This window comes from Nicotiana tabacum, chromosome 14, assembly GCF_000715075.1.
Source record: "Nicotiana tabacum cultivar K326 chromosome 14, ASM71507v2, whole genome shotgun sequence".
Taxonomy (NCBI): domain Eukaryota; kingdom Viridiplantae; phylum Streptophyta; class Magnoliopsida; order Solanales; family Solanaceae; genus Nicotiana; species Nicotiana tabacum.
The window spans coordinates 55,804,418-55,820,741 of record NC_134093.1 but is presented as its reverse complement, the minus strand read 5'-3'; the positions used below and the strand labels follow the sequence as shown (position 1 = coordinate 55,820,741).

Sequence of the window (16,324 nt, the reverse complement as noted above, 5' to 3'; positions counted from 1 at the left end):
TGTCAAATTTTGGCGCCGTTGCCGGGGATTGGCAATCAATAGTGTTTGAAATAGTTTGTAATGTTAATTCTGGATTTTTTTCTTTTCAATTTATTTTAATTTTATTTTTTTACGGTTGGTGTTCTTTGACTGTGCGCAGGTTACATGTTCAGAGTGGTGCGTGACTAGAACTTCTGCGAAGGAAGTGCTACCATACGAGCCAGAAAATGAAAAATAATTGCGACAGCTGAAAAAGAAATAAAATCTCACCGAGGCAACAGAAAGGCTGGGCAATCCTCAACCAAAGAACTTATGGCTGGAAATGGTGAAGTTAATATGGATTTGGCTGCGAGAGAAACAGCCTAACGAAGAGAACAAGATGCATGGGATGCTGAGCAAGCAACTATTAGAGATGTGCAGAACATCTATGAAGAAGAGATGGGTCTCAGACTTAATCAACATCAACCCTTGCTTGAGAGTCCACTTGGTATGCTAGACCGGTCTACAATCAAGGTTTATCAAGTGTTAGACTACCACAATTGCAGCAAACAACTTTGAATTGAAGCAAGGGTTGCTTCAAACCCTTCTGAACTGTTGTGTCTTCAGAGGAAAGCCAAACGAATACCCAAATACACATCTAATGGATTTCAAGGAGATTATGAACATCTTTCAATACAATGGTGTGTCACAAGATGCAGTGTATCTAAGAGCATTCCCCTTTTCTCTTAAAGATGATGCAAAGCGGTGGCTTCGAAGCTTGCCCACGAGATCAATTAGAACTTGGGAGGAGATGACTAGAAAATTGCTTGATAAATATTTCTCCTCAGCCAAAACGGGTAAGTTTAGAAGAGAAATCCATAATTTCTTCCGGGAAGAGAATGAAACTATTTTTAAAGCATGGGAGAGGTTTAAGGAGATTGTTAGGAAGTGTCAACATAGCGGAATGGAACTCTGAATGTAACTCTAGGATGTTTGGTATGGATTGACATAGGCCTCACGTAGAACATTTAGCAATGCAGTTGGAGGCCCGTTGATGAAGAAGACTCCAAATGAGATAGTCACAATTCTTGATGAATTATCTAAAGATGCAAATCAGTGGCCCGCTGAGAGTGCTAAAAGAAGATGATCAACTGGTGTTACCGCTTGATGGTAACACATATGTGCAGGTACAACTTGATGCCATGGCCAAGGAAATACGAAAGCTAACCTTAGCCTTGATACAAAGTGAGCCTCATGCATCTTGTAATATATTCAGAAGCGGACACCCTACTCATGAGTGTCAAGCCTCAACTAAGGAAGTAAATGTTGTGGGAAACTACAATTTTAATGCAATGGGTAGGAGGTACCCCGATTTTTTATTGAGTTCACCTAGGGTTACCACGAATGCATGGAAACAAAATAACTCTAGACCCCAGGGACAAGGAGCTCCAGCATTCCAATATCCCATTTAGTCTGGCATCAATTTCAGCCTCAACAGCCCATTCAGTCTGGCATAGAAGATCTCATGAAAGCCTTCATTCTGAAAATTGATGAGAGTCTTAAAACTCATAGCGCAACTATACGGGAACATGGAGCATCTATCAAAGAAATAGGTACTGGTTTTCAAAACTTGTAAAGACATGTTGGGCAGCTAGCCACTTGTTTGTCTGAGAGGATTCCGGGGACTCTCACCACTGATACTGAGAGAAATCCCAAAGAAACAGTGAATAATGTGACCTTGAGAAGTGGGCAAGTGTTGAAAGATACCATCCCGATCCAAGATGTTGTGATACTTGAAAAAGAAAGTGGGAAGCAGCCGAAAAATGATATTGATAAAAAGAAGAAGGGCCTGATGAAAACTAAGAAGAAAAAGAAGGAAGAAACTTCGAGAAGGGAGGAACCTGAAGAGAGCAAGCATATGCCTGCTTCACCTTTCCCTCAAAATCTATGTAGAGAAAAGATGGACAAGCAGTTTGGGAGATTTTTGGATGTGTAGGAATAGGTTCATGTAAATTTTCCATTGATAGAAATTCTCTCACAAATGCCTACCCATGCCAAATTCTTGAAGGAGATCCTGATAAAGAAGAGAAAAATAGAGGAGACCTCAGTGGTCAAGCTTATAGAGCATTGCAGTGCTATATTGAAAAATAAACTCCCACAAAAGTGTGCAGATCCAGGGAGTTTTACTATACCTTGCTCATTAGGGACTATAAATTTTGATAAGTCTTTATGTGATTCTGGTGCATCAATTAACTTAATGCCTCTATCTACTTACATGAAGCTAGAGAAGGAGATTGGAGAGATAAGGTTGGTGCCAATATCTTGTAACTGGCAGACCAAACGACCGTAATACCTGAGGGGATAGTGGAAGATGTGTTAGTTCAGGTGGATAGGTTCATATTTTCTGTAGATTTTATAGTGGTGAATATAGAGGAGAACAAGGAGGCCCCCCTCATCATAGGAGGGCCATTCTTAGAGACGGGTAGAGCTATATTGAATATACACGAGAGGAAACTCATGCTTAGAGTGGGTGAGGAGACTGTGACTTTTAAGATGGATATAGAAAAGGGGGTGCAAAAATAAAAACCAAGTGCTAGTGTTGAGTGGAAAGTGAAGGGCTCAAAAGAGAAGGCTGCACTGAGTGAGAAAGATAAGTGTGGGATATACCCCCAAAAGGCCGAGAAGAAGCTGTCTGCATGGATGTGCGCATTAGTTCAAAGGCGAGGAATGGAGCCTGACTTTGCCTCAGACCCCGACTAGATGTTTAGGGAAGTTTTCTTTACCTTATGCTTTTTAATTGTGTGTCATGGGGGCATGCCACAACTTAAAGTGTGGGGTTGGAGATATGTTATATGTATGTATGTATATTAGTATGTATATTAGTTTTATTTTTTTTGGTTTTGTTATTTTTAGTAGAGATAGAAAAAAATTAAAACAACCATAAAAAATTGAAAATTTTGATTTTTCCCGATGATGGATATTGTTGACAAGTTTCTTGAGTGATTTAAGTCGAAGGAAAAAGACAAAAAAGATTTTCTTTTGTTAGGTAGTGTAATAATTCTCCCTTGATTTTTCTTTCTGTCGTGGTTCTTTTCAAAAGGTTTTGTTTGAACCGGGTGTAGTTAGTTTTATTTTTGTTAGGAGTAGGAAAACTTGTGCTATGATTTTAAATAAAGTAATTTCTCTTAACTTTATTATACCTTGAGAATAATAAGTGCTTTAGTTGTGACGCTTAGGCTCAGTTTTTGACTCTTGTACAAGTACCTTAAATGGTATGATCTTAACTTTGCTTAACTGCTTTGACTAGAGTGACTTGATGAGTCCGATCCTGAGTGAGTTATGTGCCAGGTGTGTGTGAGATTTTGTGCTATTATATGCATTGCATTTGATGTCTAGAACTTGCCCAGTGTGTCTGCAAAGCGAAATAGTAGTTTTGTTCAGTCTTGGAAGTGATATAGGCATTTCTTTGTTAAGCCAGTTAGATGCTTTTACCTACCTATTTGTTAGGTATCGTAGTTAACCCTTTTGAGCATGTAATCATGTTTCTTTGGCAACGATATTACAAGCCCTACCCATTTGTTTGAATTGACCATCTATTTGAATCTTTTACCTCTCCTGAGCACTTGAGTTTGATATGAACTTTGTAAAAGTTGAAGTGTGGGGTGGTTGGTTTGGCTTTTGAGTGAAACTAATCAAATAAGGAGAAAGGTGCACTATTTTTAAAAACGTAAGAGCCACTTGAATTGAAAAATAAAGAAAAAATTAAGTGTGATTGTGAAAAATATTCCTTGATAGTGGTAACACTTAATGTATTTGTGCTTAAAGATATAGGTAGTCAATGTATATTGTTGTGAAGGTGGAGTTATGGTTTGACATAAGTGTGGGGTTTTGAATTGTTAATATATATGTATTGAAGTGTTGAGGGAGCTTTAGTTATTCTTATATCTAAATGTATCCCACCCGTCCCACAACCTACATTACAACCAGTTAAAGTTCTACTTCATCCTTGACTGGATGAGCTCAATTAGTAGAGTAGTACACTATGGGCAAGCTTATGGTACGTCATTTGTGTCATATGAATGTTGTTTCTGAGAGTGAGTGAATACTTTTTATCTTGAGTTCCTGATTGTTCTTAATTTCTATTGTGCGTGTAACTACTCTCTATAGTTGTGTGAGGGTAGTTAATTTATGATTGAAAGGTAATGTCGTTGACCTCTGTGTTAGAGTAAGTGAGCGGGTTATAAATAATGTGTGGTGCCTTTGAGTCAAATCTTGAGGAGGATGTTACGGTATTGTGTTTAATTTGTTTTAATTATACTTGGTGTGATGAGTTATTAGAGTTGTTTAAAAAGGCAGTGTTTATGAAGTGTAGTTTTATTGATCGAGGACGAGCAACGGTTTAAGTGTGGGGTATTGGTGGTAGGCTATAATATCATGTTTTAGTCGCTTATTGCACTCTAATCTACTTTACTTTACTTGTTTTGAGCTTTAATTGCTAGTGTTTTTTACTTATTATATGTTTTATGCCTTGTAGGAGTGATTCCGAGTTATGTAGATATTGTGGAACTAATTCGATCTATTTGGAGCTTTGAAGTCGGAGTAGAAGCCCAATGTATTAAGCCGGGATCATGTTTGGGGGTCGAGAATCACTTCTGGACGTCAAAAATCAAGAAAGAAGCAACAACTGAAGAAATACACTAGTGCGACGCAGCAGTGTAATTTTGTGTCAGGAATTTATAAAGTTCAGAGGCTTGGTTAATGTGGTCTGACAAGAAAATTCACTAATACTACGCACCCTGCTACGCACAGTGCGACGCATGAAAAGCAATAAGTTTGCAAGTTTTCCTATTTCGGCAGGAAAGGGTGATTTTGTTTGGGCCAGACCCTACTTGGTATAAATACATAGAAAAATGTTATTTTCTGGACTTTTAACATACTTTAGACCTAAGGAAGCCAAGGAGGAGTTTGAGGAACAAACTCACAAGGATTTCATCATTCCTTCCTCACTCAAGACCCGAGTTTGGATCGAATTTATGTTTCCATATACTTTAAACTTATTTGTGATGAATTGCTACATATCTATGGGGTAGTTCTCTTTAGGGTTTGATGGATTTGATGTATTGATGATTGTTTGTGGATTATAACTCTAATTTTATGTATTGAAGCATTTTTGGATGATTTAGTTCTTGTATCTATATTCACTAGTTCATGTAATCGAGAGAGGTATAACTTGTGATATCATTGCATTATATTATTGGTTGAGTTACTTTATTCTTCTTAGTAATCGAAATAGGCTAGTTGAATCATTGATTAAACCTAGTTAGGAGGATAATCGAGAGAGGTTCTCCTAAAGACCAATCCACTACGCATTTTTGCATAACTTCACGTGCTTAAATTGGTTCATCTTATGAGGTAAAAACTTAATCGAGAGAGGAGTTTTTGCTGAACATTTGAACTAGTAATTGAGTGAATTCGAGAGACTCACTTTAACATCAGAAGTGAATTATCTGGAGTTAGATCCCAAACAATTATCTTTAACCTATCCTATCAACCCCTATTTTCTCCCACTAATAACTTCCTTGCTTACCTTTGTTGCGATAGTCATTAGTCAATACCCTTAGATTCTTCGTTAATTTTAGTTATTAATCATATAACTCTCAATTGTTGATTCTCTGGATAGCAATCAAGCTAGAAACTATGAAAATACTGTTTAACTCCAATCCTTGTGGATTCGATATTATACTATACTATCTTTGACTAGCGAGCATAATTTAAGTGTGTGTTTTGCGCTCGTCAAGTTGGTATAAGTAATGAGGAATATTAAGGATGCGCGATTCCTAAAGACAATCAAATCTGATCCCAGCCAGAGGTATCCTAACTTATGGTTCAAATACCATGGGACTCACGACCACGAAACTTTGGACTGCCGGCATCTACGTAAAGAGGTGGGGACGTTGTTGAAAAATGGCCATCTCAGGGAGTTCTCTAGCAACCGAGCCAAGAACAATTATAGTCGTAGCTGGGACAACGCAGAACCTTCAAAGATAGTACAAGATTCCCCCCGGTTGACTATCAATATGATTTTCGAAGAGAATGAGATCAACGGTGTAACCTTCTCGGTGGCCAAGAAGACAAAGGTGTCAGTGACCCACACCAAGAGACTCCGGGAAATCGCCGAAAATGACATCACCTTTACGGGGGAAGACACTGACGAACTTCCTCTCCCTCATAATGACGCCCTGGTGATCTCTCTTAATGTTTTAGATTTCAAGATTAAGTGTGTATTGGTTGACCCAGGAAGATCATCCAACATCATTCAATGGAGAGTGTTAGAACAAGCAAATCTAACTGGAAGCATCGTTCCGGCAACAAACCTCCTCGCTCTATTCAACTTGGCAAGTGTGACAACCCGAGGAGAGATTCAGCTGCCCATGAACGCCGAAGGGGTAACCAACACCACCTTATTCTAAATGGTAGACGGTGACATGGGTTACAATATAATCCTCGGAAGGCCATGATTACATGAGATGAAGGTCGTACCCTTAACATATCATCAACTGTTGAAATTACCGACCTGGGAGGGAGTCAAGTAGATAAAAGGAGATCAACCGGCAGTAAGAGAGGACGCAATGTCAATTTCCAGCAGCAAAGGGAAGGATCCCAGCAAATAGCAATTACAGGAAGTGACGCCTTCTCCTGTTCTAAATTAAGATGATAAAGGTGAGGAGTCGTCGGAATCCCACCAGGTACCGAGATACCTTCACGTACCGGAGGAGACAGATGCAACCAAGTCTACTATAGAGAAACTCGAGCAAGTGTCTTTGTTCACAGAATTCTCGGAAAGGAAGTTTCACTTGGGAACATGACTCAATCTCGAACTCAGGTTAGGATTTACTAATTTCCTTAAAGCTAACATTGATTATTTTGCATGTTCGCACTCAGATATGACAGGTATCCCATTAGAGGTGGCCATGCACAAGCTAAGCCTGGAACCGAGCTTCCCTCCGGTAAGGCAAAAGAAACGACCAATAGTCGAGGTCAGAAACAGGTTTGTAAAGTATGAGGTAATTCGACTACTGGACATCGGTTCAATCCGGGAGGTAAAGTATCCTGAATGGTTAGCTAATGTTGTTGTAGTTCCAAAGAAGAATAACAAGTTTACAATGTGCGTTTATTATAAGGACTTGAATAAGGTGTGCCCGAAAGAGTCGTTCCCAATGCCAAACATTGATCAAATGATTTATGCAACAGTCGGGCTCGAGTTAAAAAGTTAAGATGATCCCGAAGTATTAGGAAAAAACATTGTTCATAATGAACTTTGGCACATATTGTTATACTGTGATGCCCTACGAACTTAAAAGCATCGGAGCCACTTATCAGAGGCTCGTGAACAAGATGTTAGAGAAACAAATAGACAAAACAATGAAAGTGTATATAGATGACAAGTTATTCAAGTCTGGGACTGCAGGAATGAGTTCGTCGAATATCTTCGGCATGGCAAATTGCCCGAAGACCCGAAGGCGTCCCGGGAACTATGCATCAAAGTGGCTCGCTACTGCCTCATGGACTAACAATTATATAGGAGATCGTACCAAGGGTCATTGGCTTGATGTCGAGGAGTCTCGGAGGCGGACTACATAATGAGAGAAGTCCATGAAAGAATTTGTGGAACCATTCTGGCGCAGATTCATTAGTAGTAAAACTGGTTAGGGCAAGATGCTATTGGCCCTGGATGGAACAAGACGCAAATACATTCATTCAGAAATGCGACAAATGCCAATGCCATGCACAGTTAGTACACCGACCAGCGAAAATTTTGCATTCGGTATTATCCCCGTGGACATTCATGAAATGGGGGATGTACATAGCTGGCCCACTGTCACCAGGTCCTGGAAAGGTAATATTCCTCCTAATTTTAACTGACTACTTCACTAAATGGGTTGAAGCAGGTCCTTACCAAAATATATGTGAGCGTGAAGTGGTCGACTTCTTATGGGACCATATAATCTGCTAATTCAGGAAACTGAAGGAAATTGCCTGCGACAGCTGACCACAGTTCATAGGCTCCAAAGTCACAAATTTCTCGAAGATTTGAAAATAAAGAGGATTACATCCTCACCATACCATCCGAGCTCTAATGAACAGGCGGAGTCAACCAATAAGGTGATTATCCAAAACCTCAAAAAGAGGTTAGAATCTGCTAAACAAAGTGGCCCGAAGAGTTACCTGGCATGCTATGGGCGTTCCGGACGACTGCAAAGTCAAGCACGGGAGAGTTACCTTTCTCTCTCATATATGGCACGAAAGCTCTGATCCTGGTGAAAGTAGGGGAATTAACGTTATGGTTTTCCCGAACAAACGAAGAAGCAAATAATGAGGCACTATTGGTGAAATTGGATATGCTAGATGAATGTAGGGACTTGGCATACGTGAGGATCGTGGCTCAGAAGTAGAGGATGGAGAGATACTATAATAGGAGGGTCAATCTCCATTACTTCAAAGTGGGAGACTTGGTTTTGAGAAAGGTGGCTCAGAATACAGCTGGGACCAACATGGGAAGGTCCCTACCGAGTTTCAGCCACCACCGGTAAAGGATCATACGAGCTGAAAAATCAAGATGGAGTCAAATTACCTAGCAATTGGAACGTGACTCACCTCAAAATGTACTATTGCTTATGGTTCCTGCCAATACTAAAAAAATGTGCTGTACTCTTATTCCCTTCAATCAGTTTTTATACCAATCGGGTTTTTCTGGCAAGGTTTTTAACGAGGCAGTAACGGAAAACATACTACAAGAGGGCATCATCGGCAAGGTTAAGTCCTTTAAATGACAAGCCATTGAAATCATAAGCCACTATGGTATGATTAAATAATCTTTGGCTCGATGGCAAGTTCTTAAGGGAAACAAAACTTGCCATCGAACTAAAGACTATTTAAAAGTTCACGAGTTGTTTCCACCGACGAAGCAAGACTTCCAGTGTTCTAATTCGCATACTTCACATTTGAACACTGGGTAATAGTATTAGATAAGGCAACAAGAAGGACACAAAAACCGAAGATTGCGAGAACCTGAAATAATAATGTCTCATTGGGACCGGGGACTGCATGGCCAGCCCCATAGAAATAAGTTGTACAAGTTAGCCACATGTATTGGCAGTATTTTTTTTTTAGCAAACTACTGCTTATGTACTTTTGAAAATAGAAAGAATAAAATTAAGTCCTTTTATTTTTATCTTGTTTCTTGTCCAAATGATGAGTTGATTTTATCATTTGAAAGTTGACAAAAAACTTCAAATGCTTGTGCCTGAATGAACAGGAGACGTCCTCTTTAAAAGCACCATAAATATAAAAGGACCCTCTCGTATGAAACCCTCATAGTAAAGGATTTATTCTGGAAGAATTTATGTCCGGAATAAGAGGCTATCAGATAAAACTGTGCCCGAAGCTTTAACTAATTTATCTTGCACAACACTTAAGCAAAATTCTTATTTATTTGTTAAAAGTGTCAAACACAATGAAATGCTTGGCATAATTATAAGAGTACAAAAACAAAGGAAAGGGGAAAAACGATGAAAGGAAAAAATTTAAGCATTATTGCCGCTGGAGCCCGGGGGTAGAAAGCTATCTATGTCCCTCGCCCCCGATGGAAGTAGGCGGATCAGCCGTTGGTTCGGGGCCTGGGCCTTTATCAGCATTCTTTTCAATTTCAGCCTCAATTCCCGAATACTCAGAACCGATGCTCGAAAAGTCAATTGCGGCAGACTGAGCAAGGAGAAGTTCTCGAGTGATTAACTCTAGTGCTCAGGCCTTGGCGATGTAATCATCAAAATCAATGATGCCCGCATTTTCCTCTTCCAAGATTTTTCTCTTAATATGATACATAGCATACATCTTTTCAAATACGAGGGAATCCCCTTGGTGTTGGAGCTTTTCCTTAATACTGTCATCTTTGGCCTGAAGGCCATCCCTCTCGGATCATGTGGCGTCAAGGCTAGAATCAAGATCACAGATTGTAGATAGGTGAAGCTGGTTTTTCTCCATGATCTTCTTGAATCTATCCTCCATTCTGGCCCTCTTCTCCTCGGTGTCATCGGCCTCCTTGGTTTTGGAGTTCAAGGCCACCTTTAAGCTATTCACTTGTTCCTCAAAGGTTGACTCGTGCTCAGAAGTAACAAGAACAACATCTTCAAGCTCAGCCCACTTAGCCTTAGCATCTAGAAGTTGTGCATGTAATTAAGTGGCTTCTTGGCTGTGGTCCATCACTTCTTGCTCACTTTTCTGCAAACGGGCCTCAAGATCACCCGCCTCAGCAACTTTTGCCTCTAACACCGAGAGGCGCATAACAAGTTGATTCCTTTCGGCCAACAGTTGATCCCGTTCTTAGGCAAGCCCTTGTTTATTATGAGTTAATCTCTGAATTCCCTTAGAAGCAAGGAAGTTTGCCTGTGAAAAGTATATCGAGGTTAGAAACCTCGTTACAACACATAAATAGGAAACAAGCAATAAGAGAGCAAGTACGATACAGCTATCGCATTATGCATTACATTATTCAACAGACACTATCCCGAAAGGGAGTGTATTTTATTCTTATCCTTCTACGAAGCCAGTGGCTTCAGGTAGTTGGCAAGCTCTACCGGCCTGGACAACAGATGCAACCCCTTCAAAAGAGTGGCACTCCTCATCCCTCAGAGATATGGAGAAGGGGTGAGTAATTGTGCCCTAAATTCCCTTGATCGGGAAACCAGAGAGGTAAAGCACCCTCCTCTCAAACGTCTATTACCGGTGGAGGAGATGCAGTGGATGCTAGTGGAGAAGGTACATTTGGCATTGATGGACATGAAGTTATTGGCGTTGATGGTTAAGAAGAAGTCGCGGCAGGAGCGACGCTGATTGTTGGTTGCTCAATGTCTGAAGGCATAAGAGGCACAAGATTTGAGCTCCTTGGACCAGAAACAACAACGGGGACAGGATAATAGGAATTGGCATTATCTACTAGAGCCATCTTGCCCCAAAACGCTAGGACCTCTTCTACAATCAGGTTTTGAAGCTCTCCCGGCGGAGCATCCGGTTGAACTGATGAAGTTATTCTTCTTCTGTGGAGGGGAGCCACTTCATCATTGGCTTCCCCATCTTCCACATCAACCACTATGGTCGGCTCGATTGTTGTGATATTTATTTTCTTATTTTTATCCCCAGCTGAGGTAGAACACTGCATTTTGGGTTTCTTTTTCTCTGGTTGGGGACTCCGAGAGGAAGCACCACCATTGGGAGAAGATCTAAGGGCACCACTTTGGCAAGGGAACTTTGTAGCGCCCTCGGGGCCTCCGTGGGGTCAGCCAAAATATCCACCTTGGGAAAGGTGACAGAGCCATGCGGGAGTGCTGAATCAAGCGAAACAATTAGAAAACTTACCTATGTTTATACACAAGTAAATGTAAGAAGGACTCAGTTAACCATGTTTCTTAGCATTCCACCCATATTTGGGGGCCATTTCCTTACATCGGCAGGTTTCTGGTATTGTAATATCGAGAATCTTCTGAACCTACTGGTCCAGGCCATGAACCAATGGTGGTTCCCACCGGGTAGCTGAAACAACAGAAACAAATAGGTCAACAATGATGGAAAATGGTCTTTTTACGAAGGAAAGACGTGAATAAATTTCAAACTTACGAGAACGATTCCATGATTCAGTAAATGATGGAGTTATGGCTGGGATGATATCCCTGGTAGTAATGATGACAAGATGCTCCGTCCACCCATGATCGTTATCATCATCCACGCTGGTGAGAAGGGCATGGTGGCCACATTTGCTGAAATTTATTACTCCTCCATGAAAGATCTTGGGGGAGTAGAGATTCATCATGTGTGCCATGGTTAGGGTTTTTCTAGTCTCTGTGCACAACTGGCATAGGCAGGCCACCGTTTGCCATAAATATGGGCCTACTTGCGCCAAGAAAACCTGGTACCGGTGGCAAAACTCCAAGATCATAAGGTCGAGCACTACACTCTTCCCCAAAGAAAATGGACCTAATGTGAAGGGATACGTATACACATACGTAAAAGAAAGGTACTTGCTAATGGACCAAGTCGGTGGGGACGCGGATGTAAACTTCTCTTTGAAGTCATTGATGATACTCAGGTGTTTGGGTATGATGGTGTTTTGCGATGGGAGGATAAGCGTCAACATCATCTTCTTTATCTTTATTTCTCTTCTGACCTCCACCGAAGAGAAGACCAGAATTTCTAAAAGATTCAGTAAAAAGAGGCCATGATAGCATAAAAGTAGTAAAGTTTTTTAGAAAACGTCAAAAAAAAATATAAAAGTTTTCTAAGGAGGAGGAGGTTAAGTGCAGAGAAGATCATGAACTTATGAAGCTTTTGGAAGTGAAAGAGATAATATGATGGGTATAAGTAAAGATATAGACTTCAAAACTCGTGGTCATGATTACCTTGAGAACCTGCAAAAATATTGCTGAATCGAGCGGTAATACGTGTTTGGGGTATTAATTGCGAGAAGACGTGCATCCTTTCAAGTGTCAGAGACTGTTCAGAAGATTTCCTGCCAAGAAAGGGGTCTTCACCAACTTTCAGGTGACACAAAGATATGTCACCGGAAAGCATGTGGACTATCTGTATAGGGTAGAATTGGTCTGCAATAAATGGTCGAATGATAGCATGCCACGGGGAACCGAAGACAAGTAAAAGGAAAATAAAGTAACTACTAGTATTTGGAACAACAACTGCAATTGGTATCAGATAAACCCCGAAGAGAGCCTGTTCAATAAGAGCAGTTTAAATGTTTGTCGTCGGGTAGCATTCAATGAAGAATATTCTCCATCATTAAATGGATAGCCGTTGTAGAGAATATTTGCATTCATAGCCTGCCATTACATATTCATTAATTGCTCCTTTATTGTCACTTAAGTGGGGCTTGATCCTAGGATCTTGTTTCCCTAGGTATAGCTATAAATAACAGGCTCAGTAGCCATTGTAAGGCACAAAATTCTTGGAAAACATATGTTGTATTCTACTTTCACTCTCAATTAAACAAGTTTGTTTGCTCTTTTATATTACCCTCATTTTTATCCTTGAAGGTGCTGTTCTCGGAGCCAGTCTTGTCATTTTCTCTTAATCGCTAAGTCTTTATTTTTAATCTTGTTTATTTACCATTTTTTGTATCAAATCAGTTTGCTTGTCTATAAACCGCGTAACAAATTCAACTTCATCATTTTCGGGTAAACTATCTATGGAAGAAGGATCCATAAATATGAGAGATATTAAGAACAAACTCAATTAAAAGATATGGTCGGACCGAGGGGATGAAAGGACAATTCAACAATTGTAACGACTCACTGGTTGTTTTGAGTGTTGTAGCCTCATTCCCCTATTTGTTGCATATTATATGTTTGTTTGTTGTTATGTAAATTTTCGGGGTAGTTGGTTTGGTTCTGATGATATTTAGGAATGAGTTGGGACACTTAGTCCCAAGGCTGGAAGCTTAAGTTGAAAGAGTTGATCAGATGTCGACTTATGTGTAAATGACTCAAAAATGGAGTTTTGATGGTTCTGATAGCTCTGTATGGTGATTTTGGACTTAGGAGTGTGTCAAGATAATGATTTGGAGGTCCGTAGTTGATTTTGGCTTGAAATGGCGAAAGATGGAAAAATGAAAGTTTGGAGAGTTGAAAAATTTGATCGAGAGTTGACTTTGTAGTTACTGGGCACAGATTTTGGTTCCAAAAGTTAAAATAGGTCTGTTGTGTCATTTATGACTTGTGTGCAAAATTTGAGATTAATAGGAGTTGGTTTGGTATGTTTCGGCATTAGTTTTGGAAGTTAGAAGTTCATAAGTTCATTAGGCTTGAATCGATGTGCGATTCGTGGTTTTAGTGTTGTTTGATGTAGACGCTTCGAGCGAGTTCATATGATGTTATAGGACTTGTTGACATGTTTTGGTTGAGGTCCCGAGGGCCTCGGGTGTTCTTAAGATCATGTTCGGTGCATTGTTCTTCGTGATCACGTGAATGGGGCGCATAGGTTGAAAATTTTGTGGGTCGCATTCCCGTGTGGAGTTTCGCATTCGGGGAGAGTGATTTTGGCAGCTTGTGAACTTATGCTTTGTGATCGCGAAGAAGAGCACCTGGGAAGACTATAAGATTCCAAAATGAGGGTTAGAGTTATATTTCAAAATTTGATTTTGGGTGCTCGGACTTAGGCGATTCTTGGAGGGATTTTCGAGGAAGTGATTCAGGTAAGTGATTCTAACTCGAATTTGGTTAATATACATGAAATCTAACTCGAATTTGGTTAATATACATGAATCTATCATTATTTTATCATTTAATTAGTGTTTTGGGTTGGAAATATTGGGGAAAATTGTAGAAACGTCATAAGCTTTTATTTGAGGATTTGAAGGCCGAGTGGTGATCAGAATTGAGTAATTTTGGTATGATTGGACTCATGGTGGAATGGGAGTTCGGATTTTGTTAATTTTGTTGGATTCTAAGACGTGGATGCGGGGTTGACTTTTCTAGTTAACATTTTGACTTTTGCTAAAGAGCTTAGCTTTCTCATATGGAAAAGATTCCTATAGCTTGTGTTAATTATATCGAGTTGTTTGTTGCTAGACTCGAGGCGTTTGGAGGACGAATTGCGAGGCAAGGGCTTGTTGGCGAAGAGATTTGTACAATTTGATATAAGTAACACTTCTAAACTTGGTTCTGAGGGTATGAATCCTTGAATTATGTGTTATGTGGTTGGTGTTGAGGTAACACACCTACTAGGTGACGGACGTGTGGGCGTGCACCATAGGAATTGTGACTCGGTCGATTCCATGGAACTGTGTAGAAAAATAATCTTGTTATTATCCATATATTCTATGTGTTAGAGAAATTGAGTTGTAACTCGTGTAAGAAATCATGCTTAGGCTATATGCTGGTATTGTTGGGACCCACAGAGGTTGTTTACTTTTGAATTACTTGCTTAATTTGCAATTATGTACTCAGTCACATCTATCATTTGCATATCTTATCTCAGTATTTGTTGTCATATATTGATACATCATATCATCATTTTTTGGGCTAATTGTCGTGATATTCGTGAGCCCGAGAGACTAGAGAGATTGATGACTGAGTGAGGCCCGGTGCCTAATTTTGAGGATGTTTATGGGATCGGGTTGCATGCTGGAGTAGGCTTTATTGATTCGTGCCATGATTGGTTTATTTTAGCGCTTGGGAAGAATCCTCCCTTCCAGAGTCTGACTTACCAGTAGTGAGCGCAGGTACCTATTGAGTGCGAGTGTAAGTGTAGAGTACGATTGTCGAGTGCAAGTGCCGAGCACGAGTGATTGGGAGGACTGAGTGACTGTGAGGATTGGGTGAATGAGAAGACTAAGTGAATTGATATATTTTATCACTGTGTTGCATTACAGTTGGGATGCATAAGTGACATGTCGATATTGTGATGTATAATTCCTCATTTCAATCACACTTGGCATATTTTATTTGTTTTGAGCTTAAACAGTTGAACTTGAAAGCATGTCTACATTTCTGTACTGTTAAATTATGCATTTGGATTGTACCTATTGAGCTTGTCACTGCTTTCAGCCCAAGGTTAGTCTTGTTACTTATTGAGTACATTGGGTCGATTGTACTCATACTATACTCTGCACTTTGTGTGCAAATCCAAGTACTTCCAATTACGGCGGCTGCTAGCTTTTGAGGTTTTATCTATTGGAGTCTATCGAGGTAGCTGCCTTGGTGTCCGCAGACCTTGACTCTCCTTTTAATTTATATGTACTGTTCTATCTTTCTGGACAATGTTTTTAGGAGTCATACTATGTTGTCATTTAGATGCTCATACACTCAGTGATACCCAGATTTTGGGGAATATTGTATTGAGTTACGGTATTTTCTTATCAGTATTTATGAGATTTTTACTCTAGAGCTTATTTTACTATGTTTCCAAACTTAAAGAAATATGCATGGTTTATTGGGATTGTCGGCTTGCCTAGTATTGAAATAGTCGCCATCACGACATGTGAGATTTGGGTCCTCACAAGTTGGTATCAGAGCCTAGGTTACATAGGTCTGACGAGTCATGAGCAGGTTTATTACAGTCTTGCGGATCGGTACAGAGACGTTTGTACTTATCTTCGAGAGGCTGCAGTACCATTAGGAAAACTTCACTTTCTTGTATTCTTATCGTGCAAATTTTTTAATTCCGTAAACTAAACCTATGTTATTCTATTCTCTTACAGATGGTGAATACACGTGCTACCATATCGGGCGGACGACCACCAGTACCACCAGCTAGGGCCACGAGAGGCGAAGGTTGCGGTAGAGGCCGGGGTGTAGCTCGTGCAGTA

The 16,324-nt window shown here is 40.1% G+C and overlaps 1 non-coding gene across 1 annotated transcript; it reads right to left on the bottom strand.

Annotated features, from left to right (window-relative positions):
- Nucleotides 1–817: 817 nt before the first annotated feature.
- Nucleotides 818–924, bottom strand: LOC142169319 (small nucleolar RNA R71). The gene has a single exon (XR_012699027.1). It is a non-coding gene; the product is annotated as a small nucleolar RNA R71 (small nucleolar RNA).
- Nucleotides 925–16,324: the final 15,400 nt, after the last annotated feature.